Source organism: Oncorhynchus mykiss, chromosome 16, assembly GCF_057628025.1.
Source record: "Oncorhynchus mykiss isolate SJ-2025 chromosome 16, ASM5762802v1, whole genome shotgun sequence".
NCBI classification, from domain to species: Eukaryota; Metazoa; Chordata; class Actinopteri; order Salmoniformes; family Salmonidae; genus Oncorhynchus; species Oncorhynchus mykiss.
The window spans coordinates 54,501,598-54,526,978 of NC_143037.1; the positions used below are offsets into that span (position 1 = coordinate 54,501,598).

Genomic DNA, 25,381 nt, shown 5'->3' on the forward strand with positions numbered 1-25,381 from the left:
CATTTTTTAGGGGGTATGATATTTATGCCTCTAACTTTCTCATTCAATGTGGCGGTGTTGAAAGCTGACCTGTAGTCAATGAACAGCATTCTCACGTAGGTGTTCCTTTTGTCCAGGCGGGAAATTGCAGTGTGACAGAGATTGCGTCATCTGTGAATCTGTTGCGGCATTATGCGAATTGGGGTGGGTCTGGGATGATGGTGTTGATGTGAGCCATGACCAGCCTTTCCAAGCATTTCATGGCTACAGATGTGAGTGCTATGGGGCGATAGTCATTTAGACAGGTTACCTTGGCATTCTTGGGAAAAGGGACTATGGTGGTCTTCCTGAAACATGTAGGTAATACAGACTGGGTCGGGGAGAGAGTGAAAATATCAGTGAAGAGACTTGCCCACTCGTCAGCGCATGCTCGGATTACGCATCCTGATAATCCGTCTGACCCTGCAGCCTTGTGAATGTTAACCTGTTTAAAGGTCATACTCACATCGGCTATGGAGAGCGAGATCCCACAGTCATCCGGAACAGCTGGTGCTCTCGTGCATGGTTCATCAAAGCGAGCATAGAAGGTATTTAGCTTGTCTGGTAGGCTTACATCACTGGACAGCTCACGGCCGGATTTCCCTTTGTAATCCATGATAGTTTGCAAGACGTGCCACATCGGACAAGCACCAGAGCTGGTGCAGTAGGATTCGATCTTGGTCCTGTATTGACCCGTTGCCTGTTTGATGGTTCGTCGGGCGGCGTAGCAGGATTTCTTATAAGTGTCTGGATTAGTGTCCCGCTCATTGAAAGCGTCAGCTCAGTGCGGATGTTGCCTGTAATCCATGGCTTCTGGTTGGGATATAAACATATGGTCACTGTGGGGATGATGTTGTTGATGCACTTGGTAATGAAGCTTGTGACTGATGTGGTAAATTCCTCAATTCCATCAGATGAATCTCGGAACATATTCCAGTCTGTGCTAGCGAAACAGTCCTGTATTTTAGCATCCGCTTCATCAGACCACTTCCTTATTGAGCTTGCCACTGGTACTTCCTGTTTTAGTTTTTTGTGGGTAAACAGGAATCAGGAGGATAGTTATGGGCAGATTTGCCAAATGGAAAGCTCTGTATGCACAACTATATCGCTGAAATCAGAATACTAGAACATTTAGAATACCACCAAATCAAGAAAACACAATTTGTTGTCCAGCCTGCCTGACCAGCCAGAGCCTTTATTGACTACTTCCCTAAATTGCCCAGCTGAACCGTGTTACTTTAGTTAGAGTAGACTGGTGGTTGTCAAGTAGTAGTCTATCTTGTTTGTTTTATCACAAAAAGGTTCATGAATGGAATTTCAAGGGAGTACAAACTAAAATATGAAAATACAATATTTTGAAGCGGGATAGTTTTCTAGTATTAAACTACATCAATTTTGTACCAAATTATCAGATTTTTGAATCGACGACGACCCTTTGTCGTGCGCTATGACGTAGCCGTAACGTGGGGTTTCCTAGAGCTGAGAGCAGGGTTACCGCGCCCATCTCTGCTGTTTGATGGCCGGGGGAAGCGTTTGAGATACTGGTGGTGTGAAGAGAGAACGGGGAACTACGGTGGGAAAGACCAGAAGGATAGTTAGAAGATTGGAACGAGACTGTTGTGAAATACAAGACCACCCATAGACTCTCAAACGCAGTGTTTTTCCACAAAGCGTTGGTTTAGTAGGGTGAACATTTCCTCATCTTTGTGCCGGTGTGTCTCCTCTTGGCGGATCGAAACCTCTGTTCGGGGAGTGCCACTCCTCGATAGCTTGCTAGATCTAGTCTGTGTATTAGCTAGGTGGAGAGGAGTAGATCTTCGCTGTTTCCAATCAATGCGATATAAACCACGGATACCCTCGACTGAAAACGGGTAAGTAAGTTATGAGTTGGGACGCATTAATGGCAACTTATTTTTCAAAAGACGTAGCTAACTTCTGTAGCTAACATTGTCTGGGGTGCCTAGCTAGGAAGCTAGGCGGAAGGGGTTAAATTGAGTTGAGTGACTCGCTGGTTGAAGCTAACGGGGTGTGGGTAGGTAGGTAGTTGGAAAAGCACAAAACACACTTTAAATTATTCGATGTTGTACTTATTTGAGTTGTGGTTGTAGGTAGTCACAATATAACTAACTTTATGCAAACTTTTTATTATGGTGTGGCTTAGCTATTTGCCATGGCTTAGGTTTTGCAATACCAATGAGTGGGCTAGCTAGCTGGCAGCTAAATGTAACCCTCAAAGCTAGTGGAACTTAGCTTCTTTCGTAAGATCACTAGCTAAAGCTAGTTAACAAAACTGTCAACGTCTGAATTTGAGTTGCACTGTTTTTCACGCATCTAACAAAATGGCAAACGTAGCTAGTTAACTAATATTCAGTCTAATTGGCTTTTGTAAATCAAGATTATTGTGTTAGACGTTTGCTGACATTCCTAGATAACGAGCTTGCTAGCAAATGAGCTATATCCAACCATCTTAAATACTAATTTAGTTAACTAAGTTATACCAAATGTCATAGATGGTGATGCATAATGTTTTAATGCATCTGACATTTTACCAATGATTAAAGGGTCATATAATGCATAGAGGATTTGTGCGTTATAATACAACTGTAGCAAGTAACGTTAGGTGGTAATAGGAGACAAAAAATGGCTATTTCAACATCACTGGAGCCGAAAGCTAGCTAGTTAGCTATCAGTGCACCCCCACACACACTTTTTCGTAGTCCATAACACAGACGGAGACGGTATAGAAAGCCATACTACTGCCTACGTTTGCAATTAGCAAGAAACTTGACATGTTTCCGATTGTGCGTGTGAGCCTGCAACAGTAGCCAACCAAGATGGAACTGCTGCTGTTGGGTTTAGGCTGGACACATTCGACACCTATCGCCTAGTTTGCTAGCTCTCTGTTTACGTTGTCATTCGCTGAACAGCCATTATGTCAGCCAGCCACCAAATTATCTTGCGTTACAGTTAGCTATCATATCTGGCGTGATAACTATGGTGGTACAAGATTATGGCCTTAATACACCTAAAATCAGCAACAAGCTTGTCTATTAATGTATGACGAGCTAGCTATTGCATAAATCAGCCACCTAACGTTATATTGCTAACTAGTAAGCAGTATGTTTAGCCAGCTTGCTACTTTATTAGTGTACGGGCTGGCAGCATTTGATTGGCCTTAATTTGATATACAGAGGAAGTAAATTAACGTTAATTGGATTTCTACAATCTGTTCAACCTGGCCATAGGTTTTACTGTACAAGTGGTTACACCTAATAGCCATACCTCTGTCCGCTCCAGTGTGAATGGTCTTTCATGGAGTAGACTAGAGGAAATGGGTAACGAGGAAGCAGCTAATCCTGTTACTTTCTAGAACTGAAAAGAAAGTGTAGGGAGGGGATTTTTTTTATGTCAACATTACAAGCGGCAAACATTCTAAACCGGGCTTTTAGTTTTGTCGAACCAGAAATTGTCGTCATGTTGAAAACGAGTAATAACAATGTTGCCATTGTCAATCGCTGGTTGAAAGAACTCGCATTTTTCTTACATTATGAGACAATATAGGACGCCAGCAGGTTCAGTTTTCCAATATAGTTATTTGATGTTCCATAATATCTTTGTCACGTTAAACATTTTCCGTTTTTCAAAAGGGATATTTGTAATTTCTGGTTCACAAAGATGAATTAATCTGGCTAGTTCGCTTCCCTCCTTGAATGAATGGGTTCCTGTATTCAGGGCCCAAGCAGCTGCAACGTACAAGATGGCGTTCAAAGCCCATTTACACACCGCTTTTTTCTGACTGAAAGACATCAGCCCAGCTTCCGCTGGATTCAGGGGTACCATAATATATATCGATAATTGTAGTTAATAAACATACATTTGAGTAAATATACTAGTTTCTGAATCATGTATAAATTATATAAAAGAGAGGTGTTTTTCAACTGTGGGATGTGGGACAACATTTAGGTGGACGGTTGTAAGGTTAGTACATCTCGAATATTAGCCAGTGAGCAGCTAAATTCAGGAATCTACAAATATGTATTAAAATCTTATTTTGCTTGGTACACAAAAGCACTTGCGCTTTAGCTGTTCATATAAGTGAGATTTATTTCAAGGTTGGACATTATTTTTAAATCAATATTATTCCAATACAAATGTACGTTTCATTTTTATGTTAAGTATTAAGGTAGTACGAGTATATGGCAGCTTATATTCAAGTGTATGTATCAAGGTAACAATTTAAGATATAAAGATTAATGTATGTTGTACTGATCAGCGAGCTTGTAGTTCAATAACCTTTTTGTATCTTGTATTTTTTATTTTATTTAGTCAGTGTACTGGGGCTGGTCCTTTACCATTGTCACATTTTGAGTATAGGCTACCTTACATCATGTATCTTTTTTACTTAAAGACCTTAATGTGACTTGGAGCAAAACAAGCTGTTGGCACTCGCCGTGGATGAAAAGGGCATTGTAAGGATTTGTGGACACTGATTATAAAATATCATATTACTTTCAATAGAGGGATTGGCCCAATTGCCCACTCCATAACTAACCATTTTTTTAGCAGTTCTGAGTGCCTATCTCTCAAAGTTGTAGGATATTATTTGCTGAACGTGGATGCGTTTTTCATTTGTTTTGGTGCACTTGAACATATAATCGTGAATCCTCCCTACATGTCTACACCTTTACACAGTACTGGCCATCCAGCAGATTGAAGGATGTATTCACTTGTATGGCTGTGCCAGGAGATTAAGTGATTTAACTGTAGTCCTGGAATAGTCGTCACCTAATTTCTCAGTCTTACTCACAGGAATCTGAGCTCCACTGTGGTTTCTCTCATCATGCAAGTGTGATTGAGTCTAATCAGTGACTACAGTATTCAGGCCTGCAGGCTCTCTCATCGCATAGCTCTCATCCCATTACTTGCTTACAGGTCAGAACACCACACTACACACAACACACCGGCAGTAGAACATAAGATGCTTTGCACACATCCACACACTACTGCCCCCTATTCAGTGTCAGTCTCAAGTAAGCTGTTACCAAAAATATTTTCGCTCGTGTCAATGTGCACATTTCATTTTGACTGCGACCCTGCTGTAACCTTATATGATCCACTGCCTCGTGTTGACATCTGGCAGGAACTGGGCCACTCTGTAACACATGACATCTCACAATGTCCAGGAGGGTGAACAGGGAGTATGTCTATACATATAGTGCCATTCATGGAGACTTCAGTCAGTGTCTCCCAGACTAGCGGAGTTGACACTTCAGATGACGGTCATACTCACTAACATTCGCCTTTACAATCAGGTTCCAGAAGCAAAATCAGAATGTGGCATTTGGCCCCCTGGCCAAACTTGTTCACCTGAGAGATGACACTAGAATCATCACTATCAGGGGATGAGCTGAATTATCTGTCCTTTGTGAAGCAGGAGGGATATTTAGTTTTGTTTTATACAGATTTTCATCCCCCTGGATTTCTGTGAGCGCATGGTATGAATGGGATTAAAATCTTAGTTTTTGGATTTCAGCTTTTGGGATTATGGGGCTTGGTCAGTGATAGTGCTGATTTTCCTCTTTTCCTATGATCCTGCTTTTAGCCATATGGAATTTCTTACTATTACAATGACATGCCTTCCATGTTATGACTGGGGCTGCCACGGCCAGACTAGTTGGGATCATCTCTCGGTGAAATGTTGGTTTCTTACTTACTTACACCCTTCATTTGACCATACAGTTGTTGATTTAGGATATCTGCTTTGCATAGCTATATTGTGAGTTGTCATAGCATTTGTGTTCTTTGTGCTTTATAACAATGATGACAATCATTACATTAAAAGATAAACATACAAGTCTTGGTATGATTTGTTTACATTAAAGGTAGACTCGGCGATATGACGTACTTTAATGCAGAAAGTAAACAGCATAGTGGGTCAATTTCCGCAACAACTAAAAGCTTTGAAGCGCAAGGCTCAACTTCTCCACTGTTTTGGTCCCGTGGTTGCCACGCTGTAACGGCGTGAAGCGAACCCGTGCACATGCGCAGATACTGTGTGTGACTTTGTGAGAGTGAAGTCTCGTCTCGCTCGTCTCAATATCTGCGGTGCTGTTCATGGCAATGTTATTTAGCTGAGTCTACCTTTAAGAATATGTTCTTACTGAGAAATATTTAAGGGCCCAGTGCAGTACCTTTTTTCTTCCTGTGTTTAAATATATATTTCTACACTGAGGTTGGAAAAATTACCAGGCAGTAATTTAGTTAATAGACCAATAAGAAAGTTCCAAACCCCTCTGTCAATAACAGCCAGTTTTCTGTTTTCCCCAGATCACCCCCACACTGTCCTAGCAAAAATTAGCTTGAGAAATGTATCTTTGCTAAGAAGCTATTTTTGTTTATTTTTCACAATTTTAATTGAAAACTATCACATTAAAGTACTTAATTGTTACCCAGAACTGATTTTATATTAAGATAAAGACTCCATTGGACCTTTAACTTAGCAGCCCAGTACTTGGGGTTGAGAAACTCCAACAGACATTAACATCCCTCGGTAGGCGGGACACCGCTCATGAGCAGAGATTTCCTGTCAGACTAGACTATTCTCTCCTGCTGTGTCTTTCTGTCTTCCATGTTCCTCACTCCATCATTTTAGCACAGTCGAACAAGATCACCCAGGACAGGCAGCAGCTGTTTGACTGCTAATATTGGGCTCACTTACTTCAGCGGCCAAACTGCCAGAACCATGTAATTCCAATAGATTTCCCAGACAAATCATTTTCCTTGCTTGTGGCCTTACCCCCTCCTCAACCCCACCTGCAGTGCAGGTTGACAGCCCGTCTTTACTTTAGGGTTCAAAGGTGAGCTGCCTTGTCCTGTTTGACCAAATCTGATCCATTTACACCGGTGCTAATGATTCTGAGATTCTATGCAGTCGAATATCTCAAGTTCCACCCAGTCTTTTGCACTCACTCCCTAAATCCATCTACTCCCTCCTTTCCCCGAAGGGTCACAACACGGCCAACCTAACGTAGCAGGCGTAAAAGAAACGCCTGAGCAGAGTTAATTTCTCTTCCTGTTCCTGACTAGAGGGGAAAAAACTGTCGGGAGGTACTCTTCAACCAAGCTCTCGCTCTCCTCTTTTCTTTCTCTCTCCTGCCTCTCCTCTCTCTGCTGTATGACGTGGCCGGTTCTGTGGGGTGTGCCCAGAGAAAAGGACACCCTGGTTATTCTGGGCAACCCAGGTGTCTTGTTGTTACAGCTGATTTATGGAATGTCCAGTGACTGAAAACAGACAGATTTACTAGATTGACTAGTGTGACAACTACCTTGTGTTATATCATTTTAGCTCTCAGCAACATAATCTGCAATTCTGTCCTATGTTTTACCTGAGGAGAAAAATGTCCTTTGTCAATATGTTTCCTCTTCTATTTGTATTGCTAGTGCTCCCAATGTGTCTGATAACCTCTAGCAAATCCAAGCCACGCAGTTTCGGTTAGCCGTACACCAGTAGAACTGTTGTGGTAACTGTTCCGCTCACAAGCTAGTTTGGTTGAAGGTCCACGCTGTATGGCCCTGGCTTATCAGGGATGACTGCACGGCTGAGGGCCACTATGTTTTGAATAGTCAAAGTGAGTGGCGACAGGACTGTTATTGACCCCTCTACTCCTATGTCGTTGGTCGTTCCACTGCTATAGAGTCCTGTCAACCTGAAACAGCACTTTGCATGGGGAACTCTGCTTCTTTGAATAAAGGCCTCCTGCCTTCTATTTACATTCAGCCCCATAGATTTGACTGCCGGGGGGAAATGTCACCAAACCAGAATTCTGAGCCTTTGATAGGAAGGCAGGGAGTGAGTTTTTATATGACAAAGAGACACAGTAAGTCGCTGGAATAAAAAGGACTGGCTGGCTGTCATGTGACACTTCACACATACACTTGTTCCTCTCTTTTTGGGGAGAATCTGGGAGAGAGAGCGGGAGGAGGGGTAAATGTATTCATGCAATCAAAGGAGTGTAGTTTTCTTTTTAAACAGTCATGCTTTTGGCTTTGGGCAAGCTTGACCTGATTTTTTGTTTTTCTGATATGGAAAAGCAAGTTGGGCATATGTCACAAGCACAAACTACACCTTTTTGTTTATGTATGTTTGGATGTAAAAAGTGGTTGAGTTGTGTTTTTTTTTCTTTATCAGACCGGTCTGGCTGTTACCATGAGCATTTGACTGTTTTCCCCTAATCCTCCCTTAATGACTGCCTTCACGCCGTGGCATTTGGAGTATGTCTGCCAGCACGGGCGCTATCCTGTGGAACCTGTTTGACTCCAGCCTCATGCTCAGGGACGATGCTGCAAGGTGGGGGGAGGGCCGGGAGGCCAAGGATGGGCCTGCCAGGCTGCAGAGGTGAGGGGTGCCTGAGAATTTAGGTGCTAGATGGCAGGTGAAGGATTACGTACACTCCCAACAGCTCCATTTCTCGCAAAGGAAGAGGTAACTTATTTTGTATGTTTTTTTTTTCTTTGCTTCTCTGAGCGTTGTTATATTGATTCCCAGGGTTATTTAATGTATTATTTTGTATTTTAACTATTTGCTGTTCAAGCAGGCAGAAATACAACCGGTGTGAAACTTGTCATACTAGATGTTCACTGTATATACAAAAGTATGTGGACAACCCTTCAAATAGTGGGTTTGGCTATTTCAGCCACATCCGTTGAGGACAGGTGTAGAAAATTGAGCACACCGCCATGCAATCTCCATTGACAAACATTGGCAGTAGAATGGCCTTACTGAAGAGCTCAGTAACTTTCAACGTGGCATCGTCATAGGATTCCACCTTTCCAACAAGTATGTTTGTCAAATTTCTGCACTGCTAGAGCTGCCCCGGTCAACTGGAAGTGCTTTTATTGTGAAGTGGAAATGTCTAGCCACAACGGCTCAGCCGAAAGTTACAGATTGTAATGCAACAAAATAGGAAAAACGGCAAGGGGGATGAGTACTTTTGCAAGGCACTGTATCTGCCTGCTTGAATGGCAAAAGCACACCTACCATTTCCACCTGCCCCAGCCTCCCTTCCTAGAAACTTGTGGCATCATGGTATGTTTCACGAATCAATCAATTAAACTTTACTGACACTCCCATCAATGTGGTGTATACCTTTAGGCGTTTTCCACAGAAAGCAGAGGTTTGCATTGATAGCTAAAAACATAATTGTATACCATTGCTTTTCTGCATTTAGGCGATTTCAAAAGCCATTAGTATTTTTAGGCCTAATGAAAATAATGCCAACCTTCTTGTTAACTGAGTGAGGATGGACAGCTTTTCTATGCACGTGCATCATATAACAAACATGTGCCTAAGTATACAGTATGTGTGCTGTCATATGTTGGACCTCCTAATGCTTTAATTGAATTGCTTCAATTGAATTGCGTTATCCTCCCCAGATCTGTTCTGAAGTCAGCCCCACGGTTCAACAGCAGAGGATGCTTGTTTATCGAAGCCACAATTCTAACCGTAGTGGGGTTCTTCGACCCAGTTGTCAGGGAATTTGCAAGGGCATGAGTTGCTGTACACGTGTAGCTGCTGAGGTGGAAATGCTTTTGTGTAGACTGTATGGAGTCCTGATGCTAGTGTCCCCTGTGAATGGGACCTTATATGATGGCCAACCCATCCCCTCTATCCCCATCAGTCAATCACCCCTGAGGTCCTGACTTACTGACTTCAATGGGACTCATTTCACATGTATTATTATTATATGTTGAAAGGATACTTGTTCTGGGCCCTTGTATCAACGTGTACACAAGTAAAAGCATTGTGTGACCATCTTTAATGTTATGCTCTCAATTGTACCAAGACTCTCAGTCAATTAATTATTAAGTGAATGAGAAGTTATATTTGGTGCAAACAGTAACAAAACTCAATCACCATTAGTGAGGCTACCAGCATTGGTAGAAGTGCTGATACTGTAGTCTAGGCCTAGTATATATTGCAGAGGCAGGCCGCAAGACTGATTAACACTAACACACTGCAACTCTGAATATATAGATTTATACAATCAACATCCAAAAAAGAGGAACCCTGTCACAAAAATGTATACATTTAGATACAGCTGTATTATTTTGGATGCTATATCGATATTTTGAGTCAAAGTATTGGTTAAAAAAATGTACTAGTCACAAGTTTGGACACCTACTCATTTAAGGGTTTTTTCTTTATTTTTACTATTTTATACATTGTAGAATAATAGTTTGTCTTCACTATGAAATAACACATGGAATCATGTAGTAACCAGTGTAGCAATCAATGTAGCAACCCTTTGCCTTGACAGCTTTGCACTCTCTTGGCATTCTCTCAACAAGCTTCATGGGGTAGTCACCTGGAATGCATATCAATTAACTTATGACTGCAATCCCGTTAACGGGAGGATATGACAACAGCCAGTGAAAGTGCAGGGCGCCAATTTCAAAACATCAAATCTCATAATTAAAATTCCTCAAACATACATGTATCTCATACCATTTTAAAGTTCATCTTGTTAATCCCACCACAGTGTCCGATTTTTTAAAAATATGCTTTACAGCAAAAGCACCACAAACGATTGTTAGGTCACCACATAGCCACAGAAAAACACAGCCATTTTTCCAGCCAAAGATTTTCCAACCAGTCTCAACCACAAATAGAGATACAATGAATCACTAACCTTTGATCATCTTCATCAGATGACACTCATAGGACATACATGTATGTTTTGTTTGATAAAGTTCATATTTATCAAAATATGAGTTTACATTGGTGCATTACATTCACTAGTTCCAAAAACATCCAGTGATTTTGCATAGCCACATCATTCAACAGAAATACTCATCATAAATGTAGATGATAATACACATGGAATTATAGATATACCTCTCCTTAATGCAACCGCTCTGTCAGATTTAAAATAAACTTTAGGGAAAAAGAAACGCATGCAATAATCTAAGACGGCGCTCAGAAGTAAAAATCACTAGCCGCAATGATTGCGTCAACATAAACAAGAAATTACATGATAAATATTCCCTTTGATCTACATCAGAAAGCACTCCAGGAATCCCAGGCCCACAAATGTTTGATTTGTTTGATAATGTCTGTTATGTCCAAATATTACATATCCAAACGCTCATTCTGGTCAGCGTTACATCGGACAAAAACTTTAAAAAGTTATATTACAGAATAAATATTTCAAACTAAGTACAGAATCAATCATTAGGATGTTTTTAACATATAGCTTCAATAAAGTTCCAACCGGAGTATTCCTTTGTGTCTTCATGAGCAATGGAACGCAAGTGGATACCATGAGGAATAAGCGCGATCAGAAAATGGCTGACTGCCAGACACCTGACAGATTCTGCACTCATTCACTCCCACAACACCATAGAAGTCTCATTCAAATTTCTATCGATGGTTGACATCTAGTGGAACCCCTAGGCAGTGCAACATTAATATCTCAAGGGGATTTCATTGGGGACTGGTGAATACATACAAAGTCCAGATTTCTCACTTCCTGTTTTGATTTCTCCTCAGGATTTTGCCTGCCATATGAGTTCTATTAGCGCGCACCCCGCTAACTAGCTAGCCATTTCACATCAGTTACACCATCCTAATCTCGGGAGTTGATAGACTTGAAGTCATAAACAGCTCAATGCTTGAAGCACAGCGACGAGCTGCTGGCAAAACGCACGAAAGTGCTGTTTGAATGAATGCTTACAAGCCTGCTGGTGCCTACCACCGCTCAGTCACACTGCTCTATCAAATCATAGACTTAATTATAACATAACACACAGAAATATGAGCCTTAGGTCATTAATATGGTAGAATCTGGAAACCATCTCAAACGAGATGTTTATTCTTTCAGTGAAATACGGAACGGTTCCGTATAATCTAACGGGTGGTATCCATAAGACTAAATATTTCTGTTACATTGAACAACCTACAATGTTATGTCATAATTACGTAAAATTCTGGCAAATTAGGCGGCCCAAACTGTTGCATATACCATGACTCTGAGTGCAATGAACGCAAGAGAAGTAACACAATTTCACCTGTTTAATATTGCCTGCTAACCTGGATTTCTTTTAGCAAAATATGCAGGTTTAAAAATATATACTTCTGTGTATTGATTTTAAGAAAGGCATTGATGTTTATGGTTAAGTACAGTCGTGCAAAGATTGTGCTTTTTCGCAAATGCGCTTTTGTTAAATCATCCCCCATTTGGCGAAGTTGGCTGTCTTTGTTAGGAAGAAATAGTCTTCAGAGTTCGCAGGCAATTTTAACTAAAAATGCAGGTTTAAAAATATATACTTGTGTATTGATTTTAAGAAAGGCATTGATGTTTATGGTTAGGTACACATTGGAGCAAGACAGTCATTTTTCGCGAATACGCACCACATCGATTTATATGCAACGCAGGACACGCTCGATAAACTAGTAATATCATCAACCATGTGTAGTTAACTAGTGATTATGATTTTTTTTTATAAGATACGTTTAATGCTAGCTAGCAACTTACCTTGGCTTCTTACTGCATTTGCGTAACAGGCAGTCTCCTCGTGGAGTGCAATGTAATCAGGTGGTTAGAGCGTTGGACTAGTTAACTATAAGGTTGCAAGATTGAATCCCGGAGCTGACAAGGTAAAATTCTGTCATTCTGCCCCTGAACAAGGCAGTTAACCCACCGTTCCTAGGCAGTCATTGAAAATAAGAATGTGTTAACTGTCTTGCCTAGTTAAATAAAGGATCAATAATTGTTATGAAAACTTAGTGGCTACTCATTTCAGTATAGTGATTTATTTCCTATAGAATCTGGAGTTCACCCTTTCCTCTGACATGTTGTAGTTAATTGTTTTCTTCCCAGCCCAGTCCCATATGTGAAATGTGTTGCCTCACATGTAAGCATGCCAATGACTATATGTAGTTTAGGTCCAGGCTGTAGTGTGTGTGTGTGTGCTGTCTTCCGAGTGAGTTTCAGCAACAATCATGCATGTCAGTTTCTGCTAATGTCTCCAGTCATAGCATGTAGTAGAATTGCAATGCGTTTATAAAAAGGACAACATTTTCCTGTGCAAAGAAAGAAGAAATGTAGCCTCTATAGCCTAACCAGTGTTTTTTGCTAACAGTGGGTGATTTAATATTAGCCTAAATTGACTATCCAATAATCGCATTTGGAATAGTAGGCCATCTTGCATAGGTTTGCAAATGTGAGGGTGCATGGAAAATTTGCTTCCCAAACCTGAAACCCACACGCCGCCTATGTTAGAATAAATACCCACATTAACTTTTCCTCAGCCAAGTAACGAAGAGCTAAATCACTAGCCTGTCAATCTACTATCCCACATAGTAGAAAAGTTGACCTATTCTATTGGTCAGCTTGTCGTTCTGTGCGAGAGAGAAATAGCCTATTCCAAACAGACTGTTGGACAGTTGAGGGATGATCAATCCCAAATTCATACAACCAGTAGGCCAAGGCTAAAGCAATGAGGCTCATGCAATACATCAGAACGTTTAGCATAAAATGTTGATAACCTATTATTTCTTCACATTGTATGCGTACAAGGCAGTAGGCTACACCCAAATGTTCACCCATAATGCAATTAGCGGGAAAACACCCTTGAGCGGTTTCATGTGACCAAGATAAAAAATAATCGGCAACACATTTTTCAATTGATTATGCCTAAGATATTGCCTTTACCTGGTAGCCAATGAAAGAAAGTTGATTTGGAAAAAAATAGAACATGAGAGAAAGAGGCTGCTGGTTTCAATTGCATATGGAAGTCTTTATAAAATAATTTCCTGTACGTTTGTTTGATTTTGGCTAGGGTACTTAGAATGTAGGTAGCCCAAGACATGCCTCATAATATGTAGTAAAACATTCAAGTTTCAAACAATTAAGTAAACTCAGCAAAAATAGAAACATCCCTTTTCAGGACCCTGTCTTTCAAAGATAATTTGTGAAAATCCAAATAACTTCACAGATCTTCATTGTAAAGGGTTTAAACAATGTTTCCCATGCTTGTTCAATGAACCATAAACAATGAATGAACATGCACCTGTGGAACGGTCGTTAACCTTTCTGATCTCCCCATCCCGGATCCGGGATCGTGAATACAGACTCAAGCTCATTACCATAACGCAACGTTAACTATTCATGAAAATCGCAAATGAAATGAAATAAATATGCTAGCTCTCAAGCTTAGCCTTTTGTTAACAACACTGTCATCTCAGATTTTCAAAATATGCTTCTCAACCATTGCAAAACAAGCATTTGTGTAACAGTATTGATGGCTAACGTAGCATTTAGCATTAGCATTCAGCTGGCAACATTTACACAAAAAAACAGAAAAGCATTCAAATAAAATCATTTACCTTTGAAGAACTTCAGATGTTTTCAATGAGGAGACTCTCAGATAGCAAATGTTCAGTTTTTCCTGAAAGATTATTTGTTTAGGACAAATCGCTCCGTTTTCTGCGTCACGTTTAGCTATGAAAAAAACCCTGTATCCAGGATTGTGTAAATCTATCAGCAAGCTCATTAGCATAACACAACGTTAACTATTTATGAAAATCGCAAATGAAATGAAATAAATATGCCATCTCTCAAGCTTAGCCTTTTGTAAACAACACTGTCATCTCAGATTTTCAAAATATGCTTCTCAACCATAGGAAAACAATCATTTGTGTAAAAGTAGCTAGCTAGCGTTAGCATTTCGCGTTAGCATTTAGCGTTAGCATTAGCGTTGGCATCCAGCACGCAACATTAACAAAAACATAAAAGCCTTCAAATAAAATCATTTACCTTTGAAGAACTTCTGATGTTTTCAATGAGGATACTCTCAGTTAGATAGCAGATGCTCAGTTTTTCCAAAAAGATTCCTTGTGTATTAGAAATAGCTCTGTTTTATACATCACATTTGGCTACCAAAAAAAATCCGAAAATTCAGTCCTCAAAACGTGAACTTTTTTCCAAATTAACTCCATAATATCGACTGAAAACATGGCAAACGTTGTTTAGAATCAATCATCAAGGTGTTTTTCACATATCTCTTCATTGATACATCGTTCTTGGACACATGCTTTCTCCCCTGAATCAAATGGTAAAGTAGAAGCAGCTGGCAATTGCGCACCGAATTCGACGCAGGACACCAGGCGGACACTTGGAAAATGTAGTCTCTTATGGTCAATCTTCCAATGATATGCCTACAAATACGTCACAATGCTGCTAAGACCTTGGGTCCAGTACAGTCGTGCAAAGATTGTGCTTTTTCGCAAATGCGCTTTTGTTAAATCATCCCCCATTTGGCGAAGTTGGCTGTCTTTGTTAGGAAGAAATAGTCTTCAGAGTTCGCAGGCAATTTTAACTAAAAATGCAGGTTTAAAAATATATACTTGTGTATTGATTTTAAGAAAGGCATTGATGTTTATGGTTAGGTACACATTGGAGCAAGACAGTCATTTTTCGCGAATACGCACCACATCGATTTATATGCAACGCAGGACACGCTCGATAAACTAGTAATATCATCAACCATGTGTAGTTAACTAGTGATTATGATTTTTTTTTATAAGATACGTTTAATGCTAGCTAGCAACTTACCTTGGCTTCTTACTGCATTTGCGTAACAGGCAGTCTCCTCGTGGAGTGCAATGTAATCAGGTGGTTAGAGCGTTGGACTAGTTAACTATAAGGTTGCAAGATTGAATCCCGGAGCTGACAAGGTAAAATTCTGTCATTCTGCCCCTGAACAAGGCAGTTAACCCACCGTTCCTAGGCAGTCATTGAAAATAAGAATGTGTTAACTGTCTTGCCTAGTTAAATAAAGGATCAATAATTGTTATGAAAACTTAGTGGCTACTCATTTCAGTATAGTGATTTCTTTCCTATAGAATCTGGAGTTCACCCTTTCCTCTGACATGTTGTAGTTAATTGTTTTCTTCCCAGCCCAGTCCCATATGTGAAATGTGTTGCCTCACATGTAAGCATGCCAATGACTATATGTAGTTTAGGTCCAGGCTGTAGTGTGTGTGTGTGTGCTGTCTTCCGAGTGAGTTTCAGCAACAATCATGCATGTCAGTTTCTGCTAATGTCTCCAGTCATAGCATGTAGTAGAATTGCAATGCGTTTATAAAAAGGACAACATTTTCCTGTGCAAAGAAAGAAGAAATGTAGCCTCTATAGCCTAACCAGTGTTTTTTGCTAACAGTGGGTGATTTAATATTAGCCTAAATTGACTATCCAATAATCGCATTTGGAATAGTAGGCCATCTTGCATAGGTTTGCAAATGTGAGGGTGCATGGAAAATTTGCTTCCCAAACCTGAAACCCACACGCCGCCTATGTTAGAATAAATACCCACATTAACTTTTCCTCAGCCAAGTAACGAAGAGCTAAATCACTAGCCTGTCAATCTACTATCCCACATAGTAGAAAAGTTGACCTATTCTATTGGTCAGCTTGTCGTTCTGTGCGAGAGAGAAATAGCCTATTCCAAACAGACTGTTGGACAGTTGAGGGATGATCAATCCCAAATTCATACAACCAGTAGGCCAAGGCTAAAGCAATGAGGCTCATGCAATACATCAGAACGTTTAGCATAAAATGTTGATAACCTATTATTTCTTCACATTGTATGCGTACAAGGCAGTAGGCTACACCCAAATGTTCACCCATAATGCAATTAGCGGGAAAACACCCTTGAGCGGTTTCATGTGACCAAGATAAAAAATAATCGGCAACACATTTTTCAATTGATTATGCCTAAGATATTGCCTTTACCTGGTAGCCAATGAAAGAAAGTTGATTTGGAAAAAAATAGAACATGAGAGAAAGAGGCTGCTGGTTTCAATTGCATATGGAAGTCTTTATAAAATAATTTCCTGTACGTTTGTTTGATTTTGGCTAGGGTACTTAGAATGTAGGTAGCCCAAGACATGCCTCATAATATGTAGTAAAACATTCAAGTTTCAAACAATTAAGTAAACTCAGCAAAAATAGAAACATCCCTTTTCAGGACCCTGTCTTTCAAAGATAATTTGTGAAAATCCAAATAACTTCACAGATCTTCATTGTAAAGGGTTTAAACAATGTTTCCCATGCTTGTTCAATGAACCATAAACAATGAATGAACATGCACCTGTGGAACGGTCGTTAACCTTTCTGATCTCCCCATCCCGGATCCGGGATCGTGAATACAGACTCAAGCTCATTACCATAACGCAACGTTAACTATTCATGAAAATCGCAAATGAAATGAAATAAATATGCTAGCTCTCAAGCTTAGCCTTTTGTTAACAACACTGTCATCTCAGATTTTCAAAATATGCTTCTCAACCATTGCAAAACAAGCATTTGTGTAACAGTATTGATGGCTAACGTAGCATTTAGCATTAGCATTCAGCTGGCAACATTTACACAAAAAAACAGAAAAGCATTCAAATAAAATCATTTACCTTTGAAGAACTTCAGATGTTTTCAATGAGGAGACTCTCAGATAGCAAATGTTCAGTTTTTCCTGAAAGATTATTTGTTTAGGACAAATCGCTCCGTTTTCTGCGTCACGTTTAGCTATGAAAAAAACCCTGTATCCAGGATTGTGTAAATCTATCAGCAAGCTCATTAGCATAACACAACGTTAACTATTTATGAAAATCGCAAATGAAATGAAATAAATATGCCATCTCTCAAGCTTAGCCTTTTGTAAACAACACTGTCATCTCAGATTTTCAAAATATGCTTCTCAACCATAGGAAAACAATCATTTGTGTAAAAGTAGCTAGCTAGCGTTAGCATTTCGCGTTAGCATTTAGCGTTAGCATTAGCGTTGGCATCCAGCACGCAACATTAACAAAAACATAAAAGCCTTCAAATAAAATCATTTACCTTTGAAGAACTTCTGATGTTTTCAATGAGGATACTCTCAGTTAGATAGCAGATGCTCAGTTTTTCCAAAAAGATTCCTTGTGTATTAGAAATAGCTCTGTTTTATACATCACATTTGGCTACCAAAAAAAATCCGAAAATTCAGTCCTCAAAACGTGAACTTTTTTCCAAATTAACTCCATAATATCGACTGAAAACATGGCAAACGTTGTTTAGAATCAATCATCAAGGTGTTTTTCACATATCTCTTCATTGATACATCGTTCTTGGACACATGCTTTCTCCCCTGAATCAAATGGTAAAGTAGAAGCAGCTGGCAATTGCGCACCGAATTCGACGCAGGACACCAGGCGGACACTTGGAAAATGTAGTCTCTTATGGTCAATCTTCCAATGATATGCCTACAAATACGTCACAATGCTGCTAAGACCTTGGGCGAACGACAGAAAGTGTAGGCTCATTCGTTGCGCAATCACAGCCATATAAGGAGAGAATGGAAAACAGAGCTTCAGAAATTCTGCTAATTCCTGGGTGATGCATCATCTTGGTTTCGCCTGTAGAATGAGTTCTGGGGCACTTACAGACAAAATCTTTGCAGATTCTGAAACTTCAGAGTGTTTTCTTTCCAAAACTGTCAAGAATATGCATAGTCGAGCATCTTTTCGTGACAAAATATCGCGCTTAAAACGGGAACGTTTTTTATCCAAAAATGAAATAGCGCCCCTAGAGCTCTAACAGGTTAAGACACTAACAGCTTACAGACGGTAGGCAATTAAGGTCACAGTTATGAAAACTTAGGACACTAAAGAAGTCTTTCTACTGACTCTGGAAAAACACCAAATAACAGAGAACAGCGACCGATCATCCTGCACAAGCCAGCCATGGTCAAACACTGGAGTTTTGCTTTCAGACTGGTCAGATAGTAATCTAGTCACCTGTGAGACTCTTTTGGGAGGATGCGCTGTCGCCTCTTCCGCTGGATGTTTCGACAAGGAGAGCCAAGTGCAGCAAAGTAAACACCCTTTGAGAGGAAACGCCTGTTTTAGAAACTCAACACTGCACTTCCTGGGGTAGAGGCAGTGTGCTGACATGCAACAAATCAGTGGCTGCATAATCAATGCTTGGTGTTTGTCAGCATTTGTGGGTTTTTGTTTGTCCACCCGCCTCTTTAGGATTGAACAAGTTCTCAATGGGATTGTCTGGGGAGTTTCCTGGCCATGGACCCAAAATATTGATGATTTGTTCTCCGGGCCACTTATGGCAAGGTGCTACATCATGCTGGAAAAGGCATTGTTCATCACCAAACTGTTCCTGGATGATTGGGAGAAATTTATCTCGGAGGATGTGTTGGTGCCATTCTTTATTCATGGCTGTGTTAGGCAAAATTGTGAGTGAGCCCACTCCCTTGGCTGAGAAGCAACCCCACACATGAATGGTCTCAGGATGCTTTACTGTTAGCATGACACAGGACTGATGGTAGCGCTCACCTTGTCTTCTCCGGACAAGCTTTTTTCCGGATGCCCCAAACAATGGGAAAAGGGATTCATCAGAGAAAATGACTTTACCCCAGTCCTCAGCAGTCTAATCCCTGTACCTTTTGCAAAATATTAGCCTCTACCTGAGAGAAGTGGCTTCTTTGCTGTCCTTCTTGACACCAGGCCATCCTTCAAAATTCTTTGCCTCCCTGTGCGTGCAGATGCACTCACACCTGCCTGCTGCCATTCCTGAGCAAGCTCTGTACTGGTGGTGCCCCGATCCCGCAGCTGAATCAACTTTAGGAGACGGTCCTGGAGCTTGCTGGGCTTTCTTGGTCGCCCTGAAGGCTTCTTCACAACAATTGAACCGCTCTCCTTGAAGTTCTTGATGATCTGATAAATGGTTGATTTAGGTGCAATCTTACTGGCAACAATATCCTTGCCTGTGAAGCCCCTTTTTGTGCAAAGCAATGATGACGGCACATGTTTCTTTGCAGGTAACCATGGTTGAGAGGAAGAAAAATGATTCCAAACACCACCCTCCTTTTAAAGCTTCCATTTTGTTATTCAAACTCAATCAGCATGACAGTGATCTCCAGCCTTGTCCTCGTCAACACTCACACCTGTGTTAACGAGAGAATCACTGACATGTCAGCTGGTCCTTTTGTGGCAGGGCTGAAATGCAGTGGAAATGTTTTTGGCGATTCAGTTCATTTGCATGGCAAAGAGGGACTTTGATTAGATTAAATGCAATTAATTCCACTCTTCATAACATTCTGGAGTAAAAATAATATTTGTGTCATTCTCAACTTTTGGCCACAGCTGTACACCTGTTCTGAACGTCCCCAGAGTCTGCAACACCACTAAGCAAGGGGCACCACCAAGCAAGCGGCACCATGAAGACCAAGGAGCTCTCCAAACAGGTCAGGGACAAAGTTGTGGAGAAGTACAGCTCAGGGTTGGGTTATAAATATCAAAATCTTTGAACATTTGAACAAATGGAGCACCATTTTAAAATCCACTATTAAAAATATTGAAAAGAGATGGCACCACAACAAACCTGCCAAAGAGAGGGCGGGCCGCCTACCAAAACTCACCAGGCAAGGAGGGCATTAATCGGAGAGGCAACAAAAAGACCAAAGATAATCCTGAAGGTGCAAAGCTCCACAGCGGAGATTGGAGTATCTGTCCATAGGACCACTTTAAGCCGTACACTCCACGGAGCTGGGCTTAACGGAAGAGTGGCCAGGAAAAAAGCCGTTGCTTAAAGAAAAAAATAAGCAAACACGTTTGGTGTTTGCCAAAAGGCATGTGGAAGATTCCCCAAACGTATGGAAGAAGGTACTCTGGTCAAATTAAAGGAGCTTCTATAGCACCTTGGACTCAGTGACCGCTTGCAGGGAGGAACTTTGTAGCGGGGCAGGGTAAAAAGAGGGAGGAGCATTGGGGCTTGTCGCATTAGAAGGGGTGGGAGATAAGGAAATGTTGGACAGGTTAGGAGGCATGGCTGAGTCAAATAGGAATCCTGACTTAATGAAGTGGTGATTTTATAAAGCGCAGCCATGTGCTTATGAGTAACAACCACATCAAAATTAAGGGACATGGGCAGCTGTGAGGAGGGTTTGTTCTCCTCGTCTTTAACCGTTTTCTAGAAAATCTTGGGGTTAGACCCACAGAGTGAACTGCTCCTTAAAGTAACTAACTTTGGCCTTCCGGATTGCCGGAGTACACTTATTTCTCATTTGCCTGAACTAGAGGCAGTCAGCCTGGGTGTGTGCCGAGCCTTTCGCCAAATGCAACTCTTGAGCTGGAGTAACTCTGCAAGATCACGGTCAAACCAGGGGTTAAACCTGTTTGTTTTCTTTCAGGGTGTGTTTGTTAACAATATGACCGAACATTTTAAAAAATAAGGTCCAAGCGTCTTTGACAGAGGGGATCAAGCTGATTCTATACCAATTTACAGAGGCCAGGTCATGAAGGAAGGCTTTCTCATTAAAGTTTTTTAGCAAGCGTCTGACAAATCAGGACAGGTCATTTCACTGAGCAGCCATTACAAACACAGGCTGTAAAACAGTGATCACTAAGGTCATTACAGAAAACACCAGACTGAGACCTTTCAGAATTATTTGTGAGGATAACATCGAGGAGTTAGCCTTTTCTAGGTGTTTGGAGTCAAACCTTGTGGTATTGGTAATAATCTGAGAAAAATGTATTGCTTTAGGGCTTGGTCGGGTGATTTAAGCATGTCCCAGTTTGTCACCTAGCAGGACGAATCCAGACTTAGTGTCAGGGACCAGGAGAGAGCTTAGGGCAGGTAGGGTACAGGCCGGTGCTGATGGAGGATGGTAACACCCAGCAACAGTCAACAACAAAAAGCCGTTTGAGAGTTTAATGCTTAAAACAAGCAAATCAAATTGTTTGGGGACAGACTTGGTGGAGACAACTAAGCACTGAAGGTGGTCCTTGGTAAAGATTGCCACTCCCCCACCTTTTGAAGATCTGTCTTGCCGAAAAAGGTTATAACCAGAACGGTATTCAAAACACTCTTTCTTAACCACGTCTCAGTAATGACCGACACATCTGGATTGGAGCTGTGAACCCACACTTTCAATTGATCCATTTAGGTAATAAACTTCTAGTGTAAAAACCTCTCTGGGATATGTGGAATGGTAGCGTCCCACCTGGCCAAAAGCCAGAGAAAATGCAGAGCGCCACATTCAAATAAATCACTATAAAAATCAAACTTTCATGAAATCACACATGCAAGATAGCAAATTTAAAGCTACACTTGTTGTGAATCCAGCCAACATGTCAGATTTTAAAAAGGCTTTTCGGCGAAAGCAAACGATGATATTATCTGAGGATAGCACCATAGTAAACAAAGAGAGAAGCATATTTCAACCCTGCAGGCTACAGAACGCAGAAATAAAAATATAATTCATGCCTTTGAGCTTCTTTTGTTGGCACTCCAATATGTCCTATAAACTTCACAAATTGTTCTTTTGTTCGATTAATTCCGTCAATTATATATCCAAAATGTCCATTTTATTTAGCGTGTTTGATCCAGAAAAACACTGGTTCCAACTTGTGCAATGTGACTACAAAATATCTCAAAAGTTACCTGTAAACTTTGCCAAAACATTTCAAACTACTTTTGTAATACAACTTTAGGCATTTTTTTAAATGTAAATAATCAAAAAAATTGAAGACTGGATGATCTGTGTTCAATACAGGAGGAAAACAAACTGTAGCATGCTTTCTGGTCACGCGCCTCTACAGTACACTTCAAGTTACCCTCGTTCAAGATGGCCGTACTTCATTACTCAAAGGAAAAACCTCAGCCAATTTCGAAAGACTGACATCCTGTGGAAGCGATAGGAACTGCAAGAAGGTCCCTTAGAAATCTGGATTCCCAATGAAACCCCATTGTAAATAGTGACCTAAAAAAATACAAATCTCAATGGTTTGTCCTCTGTTCTTCGCCTGCTAAATAAGTTCTGTTATACTCAGACGTTCTGTTATACTAAACCGTTTTAGAAACTTCAGAGTGTTTTCTATCCAAATCTAATACTATGCATATCTTCTGGGGATGAGTAGCAGGCAGTTGAATTTGGGCATGCATTTCATCCGGACGTGAAAATAATGCCCCCTGTCACCAAGAAGTTAACGTGCAGAAAACCCAGGCTTTTATGAGAGCAAATATCAGAGCACAAATCAGAATTGGGGCTAGCAACAGTAGATGGGCCAGGGTGTACATGCACTTTTCCAGATATCATCAAACGTAATACAATTCATGCACGGCATAGGACAGGGAGAGCTCTGCAGTGTTGATTTATGACATTTGAATGTGCATTAGATGGCAGCAAGATCATATAGAGCAATTTCATCAGGTAACATGAATACAAAGCCGGCGAAAGGTGGTTAGATAGGGAGGCCAAGAGTCCGTGTAACCAATAAAGTCAGAGTCCCGAGTGTGGGAAGAGTCCATCCCACGGTTGGGTAAACGTCTACTGGGTGAAATGATGGACGCAATCTGCTTTATTGCCTAGTGCACAAATTTAATGCATGTGTTTATTTACAAAGTACTAATATTCAAAGCCCCAAAAATGTCACTTAACAGAATGTAACAAACTAGTTCTAATGAATCATCAGAATACTAATGAAATGCTAACGAGCGCATTGGGAACATTTTGTACAGTTTCTGACCTAAACTATACAAGTAACTCATTCTACTCAGTTTGCTGCAGGCACACATGAATATTCGCCAGCAAAGCTCTTGATCCAGGGGGTGATCTTCTGCTGTTACCAAGCAAATGCTTGATTTTGTTAGAAGCTAACCACTTAGCTAGATAGCTAACTAGCTACTTATTTAGCAAACCAAACTGTGGAGCTTTTAGCACATTTTAGACAGTGAACTTAGTAGTTATAAGATAACTAGCTGGCAAACATTTAGTTGTGAATTCCATACTGTAATTAGATAACCTGGTGCATGCTGCTCGACAGTGAGTGACTCACACGCCTATGGTCTCTCGTGGTTGTGTGCTTGTAAACAAACACAGCGTGACTGGGGACAACCGTAAGATACATATTGTGACTGGTGAAATGAAGAACGCAATGTTCTTTTATCTCCTAACGTATTGCACAAGTTGACTTCAGGTATTTGCTTCAAGTGTCTACAAATATTCAAATGTATTAGACTTCAAATAAATAGGTTCAACGGTATTGAAAAACCATCCTGTGGCTTTATCCATATAACCCTGTATACCGCCAAAGCCTAAAAAAACACAGCTAGCCAAACACGTCTATTGCTTGGTGCACAATTTAAAGAGCAACTACCCCCTCCAAATTATTATTTATTTATTCTCTGACCTGAAAAGTGGTCTCCTGATGTAGTTTAAGTATTGTTGTGGGCTTAGTATATCATGTTTTTGTAGGGTTTCCATTAAAGTAGTGTGTTTCCCCCCCTCTAAACAATTCATATATGATATTGTCAAGTTAAAATGTAATTATTATTTGTGTATAGAGGTCATTATAGGGTGGTGCTGGGCGGTATGCCGTAATGTATGATAGACAGGTATTGATACACGGACCGGTTTTTACTTTACCTTCTATAACAGTATTTGAATGTTTGGTTTGTTAAATGTGATACGCCATGTGTAACATCAATTTTTATAGTTCACTACTTGAGTCATCTCTCTCTCATGTTTCCATGATTCCAACAGTTCACCTGAGGGTTTTGCTCTAAACTTTTGGTTAAAAATGAACCTAGATTGTTTTCCTATATCGTGCAAAAATTCGTGGAAATTCTCAAATGATTGCAGAAATTGATAAACGTGTGAAAAGTATTTTTGCTTTAATTGAACAGTATAAAACAGTCAAAGACCCATTGAAATCACTTAGAATTTGTTGCCACCCTAGGTTCACGCACTACTCCTAAAGCACATTTTTGATCTTTTGTATTTCAAAACATAAAATACCATCATACCATCCAATTTTTAAATAAAAATAATAATAATAATTAAATGCTGTGATACGATATTTGTCATATTGCCCAGCTCCATTATAGTCTAAAGGCTATTTGCTCAGCCCACAAATTAAAAGAACATTTAAATAATCCCCCACCATCTGCTTTCCCTGGCCAGTATTCTTTTCATTCGTATGCCACTGCCAAATTTACCTGAATGCCAAGCCCTGCAAGAGCATGCTCATTTAAAAGATGGCTAATCATTATTAGCTTGGTTCTGTATGGAATGCAAGTACATTATGGGACACGGGTCAAGTCATTATTGCCGGGCAGAAGCGAAACATTGGTGCGACCAAATCATGTGCTGGGGCCATCAACTGAAGATGTTTGTGCCTCCAGTGGATTAACTTAGTCTACAGCCTTGCATGGTCCAATATTATTATTATTTTTATTTATTTTTATTCACCTTTTATTTAACCAGGTAGGCTAGTTGGAAACAAGTTCTCATTTACAACTGCGACCTGGCC

At 40.4% G+C, this 25,381-nt stretch overlaps 1 protein-coding gene across 7 annotated transcripts in view; it reads left to right on the top strand.

Moving 5' to 3' along the window:
* The first annotated feature begins 654 nt into the window (after positions 1–654).
* The window catches only part of LOC110492222 (guanine nucleotide-binding protein G(I)/G(S)/G(T) subunit beta-1), a 59,784-nt gene continuing 35,057 nt past the window's right edge, over positions 655–25,381 (top strand). For 2 of the 7 annotated variants that reach the window (XM_090203259.1, XM_036947185.2), the window contains exon 1: positions 877–1,889. The gene's annotated coding sequence lies outside the window, so the exon portion shown is untranslated. Of the gene's footprint in view, positions 1,890–8,206; positions 8,501–25,381 lie in introns of all 7 variants that reach the window. The other 5 variants (XM_090203266.1, XM_090203267.1, XM_090203260.1 and 2 more) reach the window with 4 other exon arrangements.